Raw genomic sequence first — 15,336 nt, 5'->3', positions numbered from 1 at the left:
ACCTGCCACATCTGATTCGCACGAAACCTGCTGTGATAGGAAAAAATGGTCAGCAGCCCTCTGTTGGGGCTGGAAGAGTGGCTGTGTACGGCAGTTCACTTTCGGGATGAGAACAGTTCCAAATGGACATCTTACCTCTGATTTGATGAGACCACTGACACGCAGGGAAGTGATGTTGGATCTTGGAAGCCAGGAGACTAAGTAGGGACCATATAAATTAGCTTTTCAGTCTGTGGAAGCTTTTAGGTCAAGGAAGAGGGGGCTGCTTAAATATCGGGCTGGTGAGACAGGGCTGAGATCCCAGAGGCCTAAATGTGAAGACAGAGTAAAGATCTCACAGGTGGCTTGATGGATGCTGGAGAGAGAGAGAAAGAGAGAGAGAGAGAGAGACAGACAGACAGACAGACAGACAGACAGACAGACAGACAGAGACAGAGAGAGACAGAGACAGAGACAGAGACAGAGAGACTCTTCCCTCTCCCTCTGTGTGGCACCACCCTGCTTTCTCCTGTGCTCACAAAAGATAGGTGGTAGTGACAGAGTACAGGGCCTTCCATGGGCATCAGACCTTCCCTTTGTGGAGTCTTGGAAATCCCTTAAAGACGGAGCCCAAGTCTACTGAGCTTCATCTTCAATCTAGGGGGACTGAAACACAGAAAGCCACCACGCTGGATAAGGCATCTCTGACAGGACACTGAGTGTCTGGAACTGTTTCCCCCATGGGGAAGCCTCCTTGTAGCAGCAGGTCATGAGGACTTTTGTCACACACAGGGGCTCAGTCCAGGATCGGTCCCTCTCACCTGTCTATCCCTTCTTCCTTGGAATGGTCTCTAGAAATGTTCCCTTGCCTCCTCACCACCCTAGAGGAAGTTTCAGAACTTCAACAGAGCTCATTCCCATCAACGGCCTTCTCCCACTGTGCTCCATGGTACCCCCCCCCCCCATTTCCTCAGAATACCACTGGGATCCTGGGAGGGAAGGCTCTTGGCAGCTTCCCGATTTTCCCAGGCAGCCCCTCATCCCCTGACTCTGAGCACTGGCAACCTTTGCCCCCTGCAGCCATGACCCTTGGGTCTGAAACCAGTCTCTCTCATTATCCAAAGGGGCGGGGTGCATAGGCTGCTGGGAAGTGGCTGGGCCCCTCGTTCTCGCTCCCATTCCTGTGAATGTCTTCCTGCAGACTTTGGGCAAAAACCATAGACTAACCTGAGTTGGCACTGTGGCTTCCCTGAGAAGATGCAATCACTGCTTCTGACGTCTGCTCACCCGCCCTTTCACAAGGAAGAATTGGCCCTCAAAACACAAACTCAGAAAGTAGCCCAACCCACTTCTGTTTGTCTTTGGGGGACATGTGTTTTTGCTTTTAATTTATCCCGCAGCTGACTTTAATAGGTACTAAAGCCCACCTATCCCAGGCAGTGACGGAGAGAAAACGGTACTCCCCAAGACCCACTGCAGAGAAGTTGGGAAACATATTCCATCCAGGTGTGGTGGCACATGCCTCCAACCCCAGCATATGAGTATGAAAGCAAGGATGTAAGAGAGTCACGAGCAGAAGGGCAGCCTAGACTTCACACACACACACACACACACACACACACACACACACACACACACACACACACGTTGGAAGGGACTTTCCAGGCCCCCTCATCAGCTCTGAAAGTCCATGTAAGGATTCCCGCCAAGTGCTTCTGTGCAGCACTGACTCAGTGTGTCATCTCTGAATGTATCATTATCATTTTAATGACTCGTTTCTCTCGTTGACATAAAAGCTAGAAGAAATGGGGGCCTTTACATCCCTGCTCATAAACTCTGCATTAATGACTCACTGGTGAGTTGTACTAACTAACCTGTGATGAGTGCCCCAAGGTGAGTGGTTCAGATGATGTCTCCGATCTGGGGTTCAAGTCCTCACTCTCTAGCTGTGTTACCTACCTCCCCTGTAGAAGTGGGAGCAAGAGGTGCCTTGCCAGGAGAGGGTCTTTGTGCTTATCTAGAATGATTCCCCCAAACATCCCATGTGTAAAGTCAAAACAAGACACAGCAAATCTCAACTTCTGGGCAAAATTCTCCAGGATCCCAGAAACCGGCTCAGAACCTGTCGCCTCTTCCTGCTGAGGAAAGCCAAGTATAGCCACCATCCCACTAGAGTGAGCATCCTCAGCTGGAAAACGAGCCAGTGATAACTCGTCATTATTTAAGCTAATGAGGTGTCTGTTTGAAGCTCCCACCCTCTGGAAAACCTATTTGGTACATAGGTGAGCATCCAGTTCTGTAAATGCAGATAATGACAAATAACTTGATCGCTGCCCTGGAGAGGCTCACAGATCCACAGAAGAGGAAGAGGACGTCACACAAGGACTGTCTGATCCAACTGAAGAGAGCAGAGCATGCAGCGGAGGACAGAGCATTCACTGTGACAGAGGAGGGAATGATGGCCGATGGTCACGCGCTACTTCAGGGGATCCAGGGCAATTTCAGAGAGAGGCTTGAGCGAGCATGCAGGGCCTGAGTGTATAAGGAGGAGCGATACCTAAGCAGGCGTGTGAGAGCCACAGATGGAAGGCTTACTGTGCCGTGGGGGCCAGGGGAAGGAATGAGGCATTTGAACTGTGCCGCACCCTCAAGTTGCAGGAATAGCTAGGACAGGAAAGTGGGAAGCAATAGGCAGCGAGGCTGCAAGATCCAGAAAGGCCGTGAGTTCTAGGGTGAGCAAAGCTTGGCTTCTCATCCTGATTCCTGACCAGCTGCCTCAGCAAGTCCCTTGACCTCCTCAAGGACCGCGGGGAAGGAGCTTGTCACCATGGAAAGGATCGTCCTGGGACAGCAGCTCAGGCAAACAATGCAGAGGGGGCCCGGCCTCACTTGGAAACAGCAGGAATACAAAGCCAAGGAGAGAGACACAAGGTTCAGGCTCCTGAGCCCGGGGGCTGGGCGGAGAGTTTCAGCTGGGTGAAGGATGGCAACAGGGATGGACAGTGGAGCCTTTCTTTCCCTAGTAGAATTGTAAAGGGCTTTGGGGTGAGAGTTAAAAGCAAAGGCACGTGCACAGTTACGTACGTGCGTACATACGTACGTACGTACGTACGTGACGGAAGCTCACAGTCTGTATTCTGGTTAATGCTGAGTTTTCCATTGGGAAGAAACCTCATTCCTCTTGTCTGTCAGGGTGAGGAGGCTGGGGCTCTGGGATGGCGCGACTGTGATCACCTCAAACTCTTGTGTTGGAGACGTGGCCTCCAAGTTTGTATTTGGGGGTGCGGTCTTGCAGAGGGGATGTGATTAGGATGGGGTGAGGTCCCGAGGGCCATCCCTTTGGCCTGAGCGAGCTAGCTCGAAATAAACCTCCATCCTCTATGAGGTGCCCAGCCTGGGGTATTCCATCACAGCACCGGGAAGCAGACTGTGAGCCAGGTTTGGGGTTCCTGCTTGTAATCCCAGCACTTGGGAGGCCGAGGCAAGAGGAGAGCGGTGCCTTTGAGGCCATCTCGGGTTGTACCAAGTGAGGTCCTGTCGAAGGAAGAAGGCAGAGGCCTAGAATAACACCAACAAAGAGACCAGACCCAACAACAGTCTTCCAAAACCACGGAAATGGGAGAGATGTTGAAACAAACACTGGAGTTAGGCATGATGGTACGTGCTGAGGCAGGAGGACTATAAGTTTGGGGCCCATATGGGCTCCATGGCAAGAGCCTGTCTCAAAGCCACGACAAAAGAACAAGGGCCACGTGTCCACAGGGAAAAGAAGCCACGGTCGCTAGTCCAATAGCCGTGTGTGGACACCTAGCTTTAAAACCACACTGTGGGTTGGAACTTGACTTAAAGTGTGCGCTGCCGACGGTGACATGGCCCCTTTATAAAAAGGCCACTTGAGGTTAGAAGCCAGGCCAGAGCGGGACAGTGTCTAGAGGGATAAAGCCTTCCTGACAGCTAACTGAGAGTGGGAAAGTGGCCACAGTCACCCCCCAAGACTTCTCTGTGGCCTCACTCCTGGATGCCACCCTTTGATTCAGGCAAAAGGGAGGCCTGAGGGAATAGGACAGAGTAGGTGCTCACAGGAGAGACCGGAAAAGTCTCTGGAGAAGGAGCCCCGTGTACATCCAGGGGGCTAGAGGGAGAGGCGCTGTGGGGATGAGAAGACAGGCTGTGGTATGGCTTAACTCTGTGCATCAGAAGCGCTGGGGTGACCCATGGTCTTGTCACAGAACGCTAGCAGGGTAAGGGGCCTCCTCCACAGAAGAGGCAGCCAGGGCCTGCCAGGCCCAGCCCACTCCCTTCTGGTTGGGGTGGAGGGTGTGTACACTTCTGCCCTGCCTGATGGCCCCAGACCTCTCCGGCATCCCACCCACAGGCTTTCCAAACCTCATCCAGCCCCCCACGAATTGTCTAAGCCGGGAGCAGGCGGCTGCCCCGAGGCCCGGCGCAGGCTGGCTGGAGCAAGGCTCTGACCACCTCCAGCTCCCTACCCCGCAGCTGTCGCTCCCCCCCCCCATGCCCATGTGGCCCACACCATGTGGCACGGGGCTGCCCCCACCCCTAGCCAGCCTGGTTCAGCAGGCAAGGCTGGCTCCAGTTTCCACAGAAACTCTGCCCTTCCTGGGGCTTGGTGCAGGCCGGCCAAGAGGGTGGTGGGTGGTGTGTGTGGGCCGGAGACTCAGCCGGCCATGTTCCACTCAGAGTTCCAACTGCTGCTGGCTCTGGAAGCCCCTCTCCTCCCACGCCTTCTGGCGGGGCACCGTCCCGACAACCGCAGAGGGAGGCAGAGCCTGGCAGCAGTCACAGCTCCGTGTCCCTTTATCCTTGCAAACAACTTTCCAAACTTTATCTCATTTGGTTCTCTAGGAAGCAGGCAGGCTAATTAAGATTAACCTTTTGGGGACCAAGGTATAGTTCAACGGTCGTGTGCTTGCCTAGCACACATAAGGACCCTCCTCTCTCACCAAGAAAGCCACAGGAGGAGCCAAGAAGGGATGGGGTGTCTTGTGGCTGCTCCACTATGGTGGACGCCTCAGAAGCTTCCCCCAACCACACTGTTGCCACTACCACACAACCCTAGCATGCGTCCAGAGACCGATGCAAAAAACATCTTTAAGAGGCTGAAGATGGAGTTGGGGATTTAGCTCAGTGGTAGAGCGCTTGCCTAGCAAGCGCAAGGCCCTGGGTTCGGTCCTCAGTTCCAGAAAAATAAAATAAAATAAAAGATGCTGAAGATGTAGCTCAGTGGTAGGGAAATTGCCTACCATGTACACAGCCCTGGGGTCCATCCCCAGCACCATAAAATTTAAGGAAATAAGCAAATAACCAAAAACTGTAATAACAGAAATTCTTCCTTTTTATTTTTTTTTTTATTTTTTTTTTTATTTTATTTTATTTTTTTTGGTTTTTCGAGACAGGGTTTCTCTGTGTAGCTTTGCGCCTTTCCTGGGACTCACTTTGGAGACCAGACTGGCCTCGAACTCACAGAGATCCGCCTGGCTCTGCCTCCCGAGTGCTGGGATTAAAGGCGTGCGCCACCACCGCCCGGCCAGAAATTCTTAAAAAAAAAAAAAAAAAAAAAAGTCTTCATTATCAACAGAAAAACTCCACAAAGGAAGATGTTTTGTCTGTGACTTTCCACAAAGCCAACAAGAAGCTTCAAAACCAAGGTGAGGGACAGCCATGCATGGCGGCATATCTGTAACCCCAGAACTGGGGGGCAGAGATGCGAAGACCAGGAGTTCAAAGTCATTTGTAGCCTTATATTGAGTTCCGGGCTAGCCTCATCTACATGAGGCTCTGCCTCAAATTAAAATAAATAAATAAATAAATAAAAATAACCAAGATGAAGAAGAGCTGGCAATAATGGCCCAGCAGGTAAAGGTGTTTACCCCTCTGAATGCCTAGTGATGGAGTTCAGTCTCCAGAACCCACGTAAAGGTAGGAGGAGAGGACCAACCCCAGAACCATCCATTGGCCTCCACATCTGCTGTGGCAAGCACACACACACACACACACACACACACACACACACACACACACACACACACTACTGATATAACATTAACACTTTTAAAGAGGATGAAGACATTCAGAAGGAGGGGAAGGTGTGAGGGATGTGTGGGTGGTGTGGCAGTCTCCAGCTTTTACGCCATAGACCTCTTCAGGGTCCTTGTGAAGTGATCCTACCCTAGTCTGCTTGCAATGAGAAAATCCGCCTGCACGGCCCATGGCCACCACCCTGAGTAGCCTGGGTACAAACTGTGGAAATGCCACTGCCTCCATGCAGCTGAGTCCCTAAATCCCTCCAGATACAACCTGTCTGAGTGATCGTCTGCAGATCTCTAGGGTGGCTGGTACCTGGAGCATCGCTCCTGTCTCTGGACTCAAGATGCTTCTCCTCCTGGATGTTCCAAAGGTCTCTTCTTTGGGTTTGGGTGAAGGAGGGCAGACACGGTGCCAATGCGCAGGAAATGAGCCCCGCCCCCCCCATGCCTGTCATTTTCCTTTTCTTCCCTCTCCTCTGCCCCTCCCCCTCCCTCCGATGCCCCCACCCGTGAGACTTTGAGTTAGATATTTTCACTGCAGTGGGCATGTGTTTGATTTCTTCTGTGAGCCTCCGGGCTTCTCCTTGAGGTCCCAACAAGGCAAATCCCATAAGGAAGGATTTCACGGAGCTCTGAGGGCTGGGGGAAACTTTTCTCCCCTTCTCTCCGCTCTGACCTTTCTGTTCCCACACGAGGCAGAACCACGAAGGGGCTCACATCGGACTGAGCTGTCAACAAACCTTAGCAAGTGGCGTGGGAATCGGATGGCATGAAATCGACACATTCAGAAAAATGTGTTTGCTTCAGGGGTTCACAGAAGGCTGGATGGTAATGAGGAAATTCTTAAATGAAGCCTCCCCCTGAGCTGGATGTGGCAGCCCACACCTGTAATACTAGCACCTGAGAGGCTGAAGCAGGAGGATTGCTATGAGTTCTAGTGTGAAACACTGTCTTCAGAAAAAAAAAAAAAAAAAGTCAGATATGGTAGTCCATACCTTAGAACCCAGCTCTCAGGAGGTAGAGGCAAAGGATTGCCACAAGTTCAGGGCTAACCTGGTCTACAAACCAAATTTCAGGCTAGGGAACAGTAGGTTAGGGTTGGGATGGTAAGGTAGCTTAGCAGGTAAAGGTGATTGACTCCGAGTCTGACAACCTGAGTTCATCTTCCAGAACCCACAAGAGAGAAGGAAAGAACTCCCTCACTCAAGTTGACCCTGGACACATAAGCACACGAACACATACTTGAGCATGCATGTGTGCACAGACACTTAAAAAGTTAGTTTTTAAAATTCAAATGTAAATAAAGGAAAACACAAGGCAAGCTCCATTGGCTTAGGAGCTCCTATCTGGAAACTGGGAGGCAGAGAGCCAGGAATCCTCTGTGCAGCCCCCTTGCCACGTGCTCAGAGGTTTCCTTTTTTACCCAAGAAGCCAGGGAAAATGCAGACAATGGAGATTTGAGTTCTGACTCCTCTAGTAGCCAACACGCTGCAGTCACCTTGCACACAGACTTGGGAAGCCACCGCGGGCGAGCACCACGCTGTCTCCAGCCGTTTCCCCACTTGAAAGTCTAGGGTGGTGACACAGACTTTCACAGGACCGTGTTGCAGACAGGGAGGTGGGGACTCTGTCTCAGAGTCTGGGAGACTCCACTTCCAGAGTGGAGGCCGGCGGGAGGCTCCTGTCTGGGCACTGGCGTCCCTCTGAAGGATGAGTCAAGAGGCAAGAGCCGGTTCCAGTGACACCCAGTGCCCTCCAACCAGGACAAGCAGCAGATGGGAAAGCAAGGCTGGGACTTTGATGCCTGCGCAGGGCCATCTTCAGACCAACTTTCCCAGGCCCGGCGAACAGGGAGGCTGAAGAAAGAAGCAGGTCTCCTAGACTCCGAGACAGTCCCCAGCAGGCCCAGCTCAGAAAGGGCACAGCCTTCAAGATTCACAAGGATTGCGATTGTTTGAAATCGTCCTAACATTTCATCTTCCCAAGACCTTGTTCATTTATCAGGGTTCTTAAAACTCTTTTGTTCACAAGCTTGTGTGGAGCACAGAAAAGGGTCTATCTAATATCTGAGCCCAGCTGTTCGGCGACTGAAGGACTTGGGGGGAAGTCATCTAAAAGGGGGGGAAGAGGGGAAATACAACGAGGACGCAGCCTGGGGATGTGGCAGGCACCGCCCGAAGGCCTCACAGGCCCCAGCTGCCTCGCAAGACTGTGCTGTTTGGGGAGTGTGAGAAAAAGAATCATCTGGCTGACAGCAAGGCCTCTGCCAGGTCCTGCGAATGCACAGCCCAGGCAGGGCCTGAGAGCTGGCCTCCTCCTGACTGTGGGGTTCCTGGCAGTGGCACCCCAGGCCCTGCCAAGCCCCTAAAAATGTCTGAAGTAGGTGTGACGCCTTGAGGAGCTCTTATGAAGAGCTAGTGTGGTGGGAGGTGGGGGGAGGGAGGGGTAAGGATGGGAGGGGGTGAGAGTCCAAGGTAGGGTCTAGTGGAAAACTTTGTCCATCCCAGGGCACAGGAGACCAGCAAGCCTTTTCTAAAGAGGGCATTGATTGCTGTGAAAACACAGGACAGTTTTCAGGGCCAGCAGGGCCTGGCCAACATGGGGACCATGCAGTGCAGGCCACTGGCCGTGAGGGATGAGGACAGACTGGTCCAGAGTCTAGCCTGTCTTCTCAGCTCTGGGTTAGACCTGTAGGAGTGCACAGGCATGGGTATAGGAGAACACATCTGTGTTTATGAAGTGTCTAAAGTAGAAAAGGCTTTAAATGTCATTTTAGGTCACACTTAAAGACAATCTCAAACATCACAATGCAGCGCTTCTGTATTACAGAAATGGTGGCCTTCTGAACAAGAAGTACTTGAGTGTAATACGAGTGCTGTGTGACCTTCAGAGAATTATTAAGGCTCTCTGTGCCAAGGACTTCCCATCAGTGTGATGAGACTAGAGGTCCTTCATAGCAGCGTTATGAAGGCCATGTGAGCTGTGATTGATGAAGTATTTAGGAAAGGCTTGGAACTTAACCAGTCCCAAATATTAGAAGCTATAATTTTAAAAGGCGGGGTCCGTAATGAAATTTTGTAGCCATAGAGGAGCCAAGTCAGGAAACTTGGATGGTCTGGGCTTGGCCATGACTGGGTCTTGTAACACCAACTCAGTGTCCTCTGTTAGAGGTAAATGATGCTTGTCCCCACTATGAGACATGCACATTCTAGGCAAGGAAACTTTGGAAGTACAAAGTCACTTAGAAGCCGGCAATGTAAGGGACTCGCCTATGTGCTCACCTGCAGTCCCAGAAACCAGAGGCTAAAGCAAAAAGATTGCCTTAGGCTAGAAGCCAGCCTGGGCTACAGTGTGAAACCCTGTCTCAAAATCAGCAGCAGCAAAGGCACTTCTGAATGCCATCCACAAATATCGTTGATTGGCAGCTCCCTGCATTCAACAGGCATTCTGAGGCCAACACTTGGACTTCGAATACCAGCCACTCCTCCTACTTGGTAAGCTGTGTGTGCAGACAGACAGAGAGGAGAGGAGGGGAGACAGGGAGAGTAGACGGGGAGGCTCCATCAGGACACGTCAAGGAGATTGAAGAACTATTACTGACTTTCTCATCGTAGCCATTGGATCGGCTTTAAAGGCATCTGGGCTGGAAAGGAACCAAGATTCAGAACAGATGACCTTGGGGGCCAAGTGAGGGAGCATGGATGTGGGGACTCACTCCTGTAATCCTATCCCAGCACTCGGGAGGCTGAGGCAGGAGGACTGCTATAAGTTTGAGGCCAGCCTGGGCTACAAAGTAAGATCTATCCAAAATCAAACAGAAAAACAAAAATCCCCACAACAATTGAGACAGAAAAAAAATGGGGCTAGAGAAATAGTTCAGTGGTTAGAGAGCTGGTGACAGGAAGTAGAGCTGAGTCCCAGCACCCACATAGCAAGGTGGGCACCTCAGAAATGTTAGTTCTCTGGCTCCAAGGGATGCCATGCTGTCCTCTGGCCTCTGCCTGTGCACCTGAACACACCCACTCACACACAGACACAATCACACAGACACTCACACACAGACACATTTACACACAGACACACTCATACACAGACACATTTACACACAGACACACTCATACACAGACACATTTACACACAGACACTCATACACAGACACACTTACACACAGACACACACAGAGACACGCTCACACACAGACACACATGCACACAGACACACTCATACACAGACACACTTACACACAGACACTCACAGACACACTCATATACAGATACATTCACACACAGACTCACACACAGACACACACAGACACACTCACAGATACACTCACACACAGACACACTTACACATAGATACACTCACAACAGTCTCACACACAGAGAGACACACTCACACACACACACACACTCTTAAAAACAAACAAAAAATCTAAATTTTTAATTAAAAAGCACAAAATGGGGGGCACGCACCAAGTAGGTAGGAAACCTGAGAGTGAAGAGAACATGGAAACCGGACTGTGGGCTGCAGACAAACCACTCCGGTTTTCCCTGGCATCCCCATCCTTATCTCAAGAAGGTGAGACTCAAATGCCTTTTGACATTCACATGATGTGATGGGGGATTTCCAGGGGCCAAGTATGTCTTGACAGACTTTCTGGGCAGATTATCACTTCTGAGGGACGAACTCATTCCAATGCACCAGCAGTTTACTCTTGTTATGGAACCAGTTGGAGAGAAGCCCCATGCTAAGCAGAATGCCTGTCTGAGCTCTGTCTTTCTCCTGCTATTTGTATGGAGCCTCAGATTTTAGTTTTCATGGTAAAAGACCAACCAAGATAAATGATTTCAGAGCTTGGAAATTTCTCCCAAACTCTACTCTCAAGAACTATGTGTGGATTTGTAGGGAGCATAACATCATGTTTCTTTTAGCCAAGGCAGGAGATTTCCCTTGAAGTGGGAGTCTCTTTAGCACAGAGTAAGACAGGCAGCCTTCCTCAGGGTACTGCAGATCTGAGGTCACCAAAGCACTAGCTCTTGCCTTTGGGACTGGAGGTATGGACACAGTTGGAGAAATCAAGTTGAGCACTGATGCTTTGGGACCTTCCAGAAATGAAATCTCAGTACCAGTGGGTGCATTGTCCTGTGCATTGGAGGACAGCATAAAGAGGAGCCCCATCAATAATGTTAATGTGCTCCATCAATAAATCACAGTTTCATTGAAATGGGTTGTCTCTCAGTATCCCACAGCACCGACTGCTTCTCGAGACTTGGGGCTGGGCACGAAGGCATTCATCTGTAGTCCCAGCTTTCATGAAGAGGTGGCCGGAGGATCACTTGAACCTGGGAGTTCAAGGCTAGACTGGACTATGGTGGTATTGTGTTCCCCAAAATATTGTGCACTCTAATAAACTTATCTGGGGTCAGAGACAGAACAGCCACAATATTAAACAGAGAGGATAGGCAGTGGTAGCACACGCCTTTAATCCTAGCATTCCAGAGGCAGAAATCCATGTGTTCAAGGATACAGCCAGGCATGGTGATTCACGCCTTTAATCCCAGGGAGTGATGATAGATAGCAGAAAGGTATATAAGGCATAAGGACCAGAAACTAGAAGCATTTGGCTGGTTAGGCTTTCAGGCTTTTTTTTTTTTTTGAGACAGGGTTTCTCTGTGTAGCGTTGGAGCCTGTCCTAGAACTCACTGTGTAGACCAGGCTGGCCTTGAACTCACAGAGATCCACCTGCCTCTGCCTCCGGAGTGCTGGGATTAAATGTGTGCGCCACCACCGCCCGAAGCTTTCAGGCTTTGAGCAGCAGTTCAGCTGAGATTCATTCTGGATGAGGACTCAGAGGCTTCCAGTCTGAGGAAACAGGATCAGCTGAGAAGTTGGTAAGGTGAGGTGGCTATGGCTTGTTCTGGTTCTCTGATCTTCCAGCATTCACCCCAATACCTGGCTCAGGTTTGATTTTATTAATAAGAACTTTTAAGATTCCTGCTACACTGGACATCATAGACTCTGTACAAGAAAGGGACAGCTGGGAAGATGGCACAGTGGTTCAGTGGGTGAGGTGTCTGCTGTGCAAGCATGGGGACGTGAGTTCGGATCCCCAGACCCCAGGTAAAAGCCAGGGGAACACAGCTGTAACCCCGGAACTGGGGAGGAGATAGGTGGACACCCGGGCAGTAAGACAGTCCAAAATGCTGAGTTCCAGTTCTAGTAAGAGACCCTGCCTCAGAGAGTGAGTGACAAAGAATACTGCCTGACCTTCACCTCTGACTACACAGGCACACACACACACACACACACACACACCCATATAACACACACACATAACACACGTATAACACACACGTATAACACACACATGTATAACACACACATATAACATGCACACGTATAACACACACACATATAACACACACATATAACATGCACACGTATAACACACACATGTAAACACACACACACAGAGGGAGAGAGACAGAGACAGAGAGAGAGAAAGCTACATGTCTCTTGTTTCTTCCCCTGCATACCTGGTTTCTCGGGCATCGACTCCACATGATTTTATTGTCTCAAAAGCATCCATCCTGCTGACCACACTGGTGGACTGGAAATGGTCTTGGAACCATTAGTAAGCCAGTTTTTTTGTTTGTTTGTTTGTTTGTTTTTGTTTTTGTTTTAAGCAGCCGCTTCCCCCAGACACTGTGACATTCCTTCTGAGACACGAATCAGAGGCTCACTCCCAGACTCTGGCACTTGGGGTGTAGCATGGTGCCCATCCCAACTTGCTCCTTGGCCCCTTCACTGCTCTGTAATATGGCAGCGTAAACTTTATCAACTCATGGAGTCAATGAGATGAGGAAGGCAGGAGAAGGGCAGAGGAAAAAGGACGGGGGTAGGGGGCGTGGAAATGCAGCAGAATTCTCCATGCATCTGTATCTGGAAGAAATCTCCAAATACAGCTGGGTGCACCTTCCCTCCAGTCTGTAGAATCCTCCAGCATGGCTGCCACAGCAGGGCCACCCGCCACACACATCTGCTGTGCCCATCTGGGGTCTTGCGAGCAGTCACTGAAGCCAAGACGGGGGCTGGTCAGGACATTTCCACATGCCTTCCCACACCCCTGGGGGAGTTTGCTCTATATACAACACACCGAGTTCACCTTCTAGGGTAGTTTTGGTGGGAATGGCCTGGATCACGTGCACTGACACACCCTGCTGTGTGGCAGAGTGCTTAATAGCCAGGCTTTTGGCTTTGGTAAGACTGTGGTTCACCTCATTCCATAGTTACTAACTGTAGGATTCATATATATACATATATACATATATATTATTCCCATATAGATACATACTCATACACACACACATTATACATAAGTGTGTGTGTGTGTGTGTGTGTGTGTGTGTGTGTGTGTGTGTGTGTATGTGTTTCTTTGCTTGTTATTTGAGACAGGGTCTCATGTCAGTCTGACTGGCCTTGAACTTGCTACATAGCTGGAAGTGACCTTGAACTCTTGCTTCTCTGGCCCCTACCACCCCCCAAACTACTGGGATTACAGGTGTGTGTTGCCATGCACTATGCCTGGCTTATTTCAGTGCTAGGGGTCCAGCCCGGGGCTCTGTGCACATCAGGTAAGCACATTGCCAACTGAGTCACATCCCAGTCCATTCAGTACATGTCTTATCCCTTCCTAGCCTCAGCAAAAGTAAGAGAGACAGGACCTAACTCTGTGGCACAGGCTACCGAAGGCTAAGCCTTGGACACCCTTCTGCCTCGGCCTCCCTGGTACTGAGATCACAGGCATGTGCCACCACACCCAGCTAGCCTCAGTTTCCTTTTTCATAAAATGGAAGTTGTAATTTAAAAAAATAAAAGCCTCACCATAAAGCTGGGAGAATGCAAGAATTGGTGTGGGCTGCTTGCTGTAGCACTAGGGAGGTGGAGGGGTCAATACATTCTGATCATTATCATCAACCTTGGGTCTCCAAGTCCCAATGTACAGCTGATGTACCTGGGTATTTACCTATTGGTGGTTTAAGAGTAATTCTTTTGCTTGGGGGGTCAGGAGGACGGGGAGGTCCTGGTCTGTGTCTGGAAGGCTTCTGTGCATTGGCCAGCATCACTGACAGGTGCTATCCTGCTTGAGAGGTCTCTGTAGTCCCCAGTTTGCAGGTCACGCTCCCCTTATTATCAGCACCCTCCCTCTGCATGGACAGTGAACACTCTGGCATTGTTGCTCCCAGCCATGGACTTCTCCTTGGCCTGTGATTGGCACCCCGAGATTCCAGAGCAATCCAGGCATCTCAGCTATGTCAGCGTGACTCAGCCAGTGCGTGTCTGACATCCACATGGCCCTGTAGAAGGCTGGCTCCAAAGGAGGGTTATTTGGAACAGGGCTGAATGCTTGATGGCTGCCTGTTCTCTTTCTCGGGTCAAGCTATTAAAGGGGCATCTGATGTTTTGTGGAATTAATGAGATAGATAGAGTGTGGAAATCTGTCGGTTGGTGAGAAGATGCTTATGGACATGGAGAAAGTAACCAATGAAAGTAGGAGGGTCCTTCCCACTCCTGCGAAACCTTGTGTTTCTTCCACCCAAATCCAAAACAAAAACAGTTCCCCTAAAAGAAGCCTTGATGCTGTCATGGTAACAGCTCCAGCAAAACTTGGGGCTGCTGGGAAACCTGTGAAGAACATGGGCTCACGCAATGGACTCAAAGCAGGGAGCTACCCGACCCATCCTTAAATTCTCTACCCCACCTTCAGCACCCATCTCATGGACACTTCTTTTTCAGATAAACCTAAGTCTCTCCAGTGTGCTTTTAAAATTCAACCTTCCCACATCCCTCTGTTTCCATGGACCTCTAGGTGTTGTGCTAATGAGGTTCTTGGGTGTCTGAGCACATTGTATGCTTTTCCACTTTCGTTCCTGGTCTTGCTCAGCTTTCCTTCAAAGCATCTTCCATTTCTCCTTTCATCCAGCCAAATGGTCCCACTGAGTTCAGTGCAGTGCCAGCACACTGCCATGCAGACAGACAGCCTTGAAGTCCAGGCTCAGGTGACACCTCCTTATGCAGGCTTCTTAGTCACCCACTCACTTGGACCCTTCAGTCTCCCTCTTCCTGTCTCCCCACAGTATCTAGTGCGCTGGTCAGTTTTGTGTCAACTTGACACAAGTTAAAGTCATGAGGAGGGAGCCTCAATCAAGATGCCTCCATAAGATCAGGTTATAGGCAGGCCTATAGAACATCTTCTTAATTAGTGATTGATTAACCCATTGAGGTGGCGCCATCACTGGGCTGGTGGTTC

This window comes from Peromyscus maniculatus, chromosome 3 (assembly GCF_049852395.1).
Source record: "Peromyscus maniculatus bairdii isolate BWxNUB_F1_BW_parent chromosome 3, HU_Pman_BW_mat_3.1, whole genome shotgun sequence".
Classification (NCBI taxonomy): domain Eukaryota; kingdom Metazoa; phylum Chordata; class Mammalia; order Rodentia; family Cricetidae; genus Peromyscus; species Peromyscus maniculatus.
Note: the sequence above shows the minus strand (reverse complement) of the source record.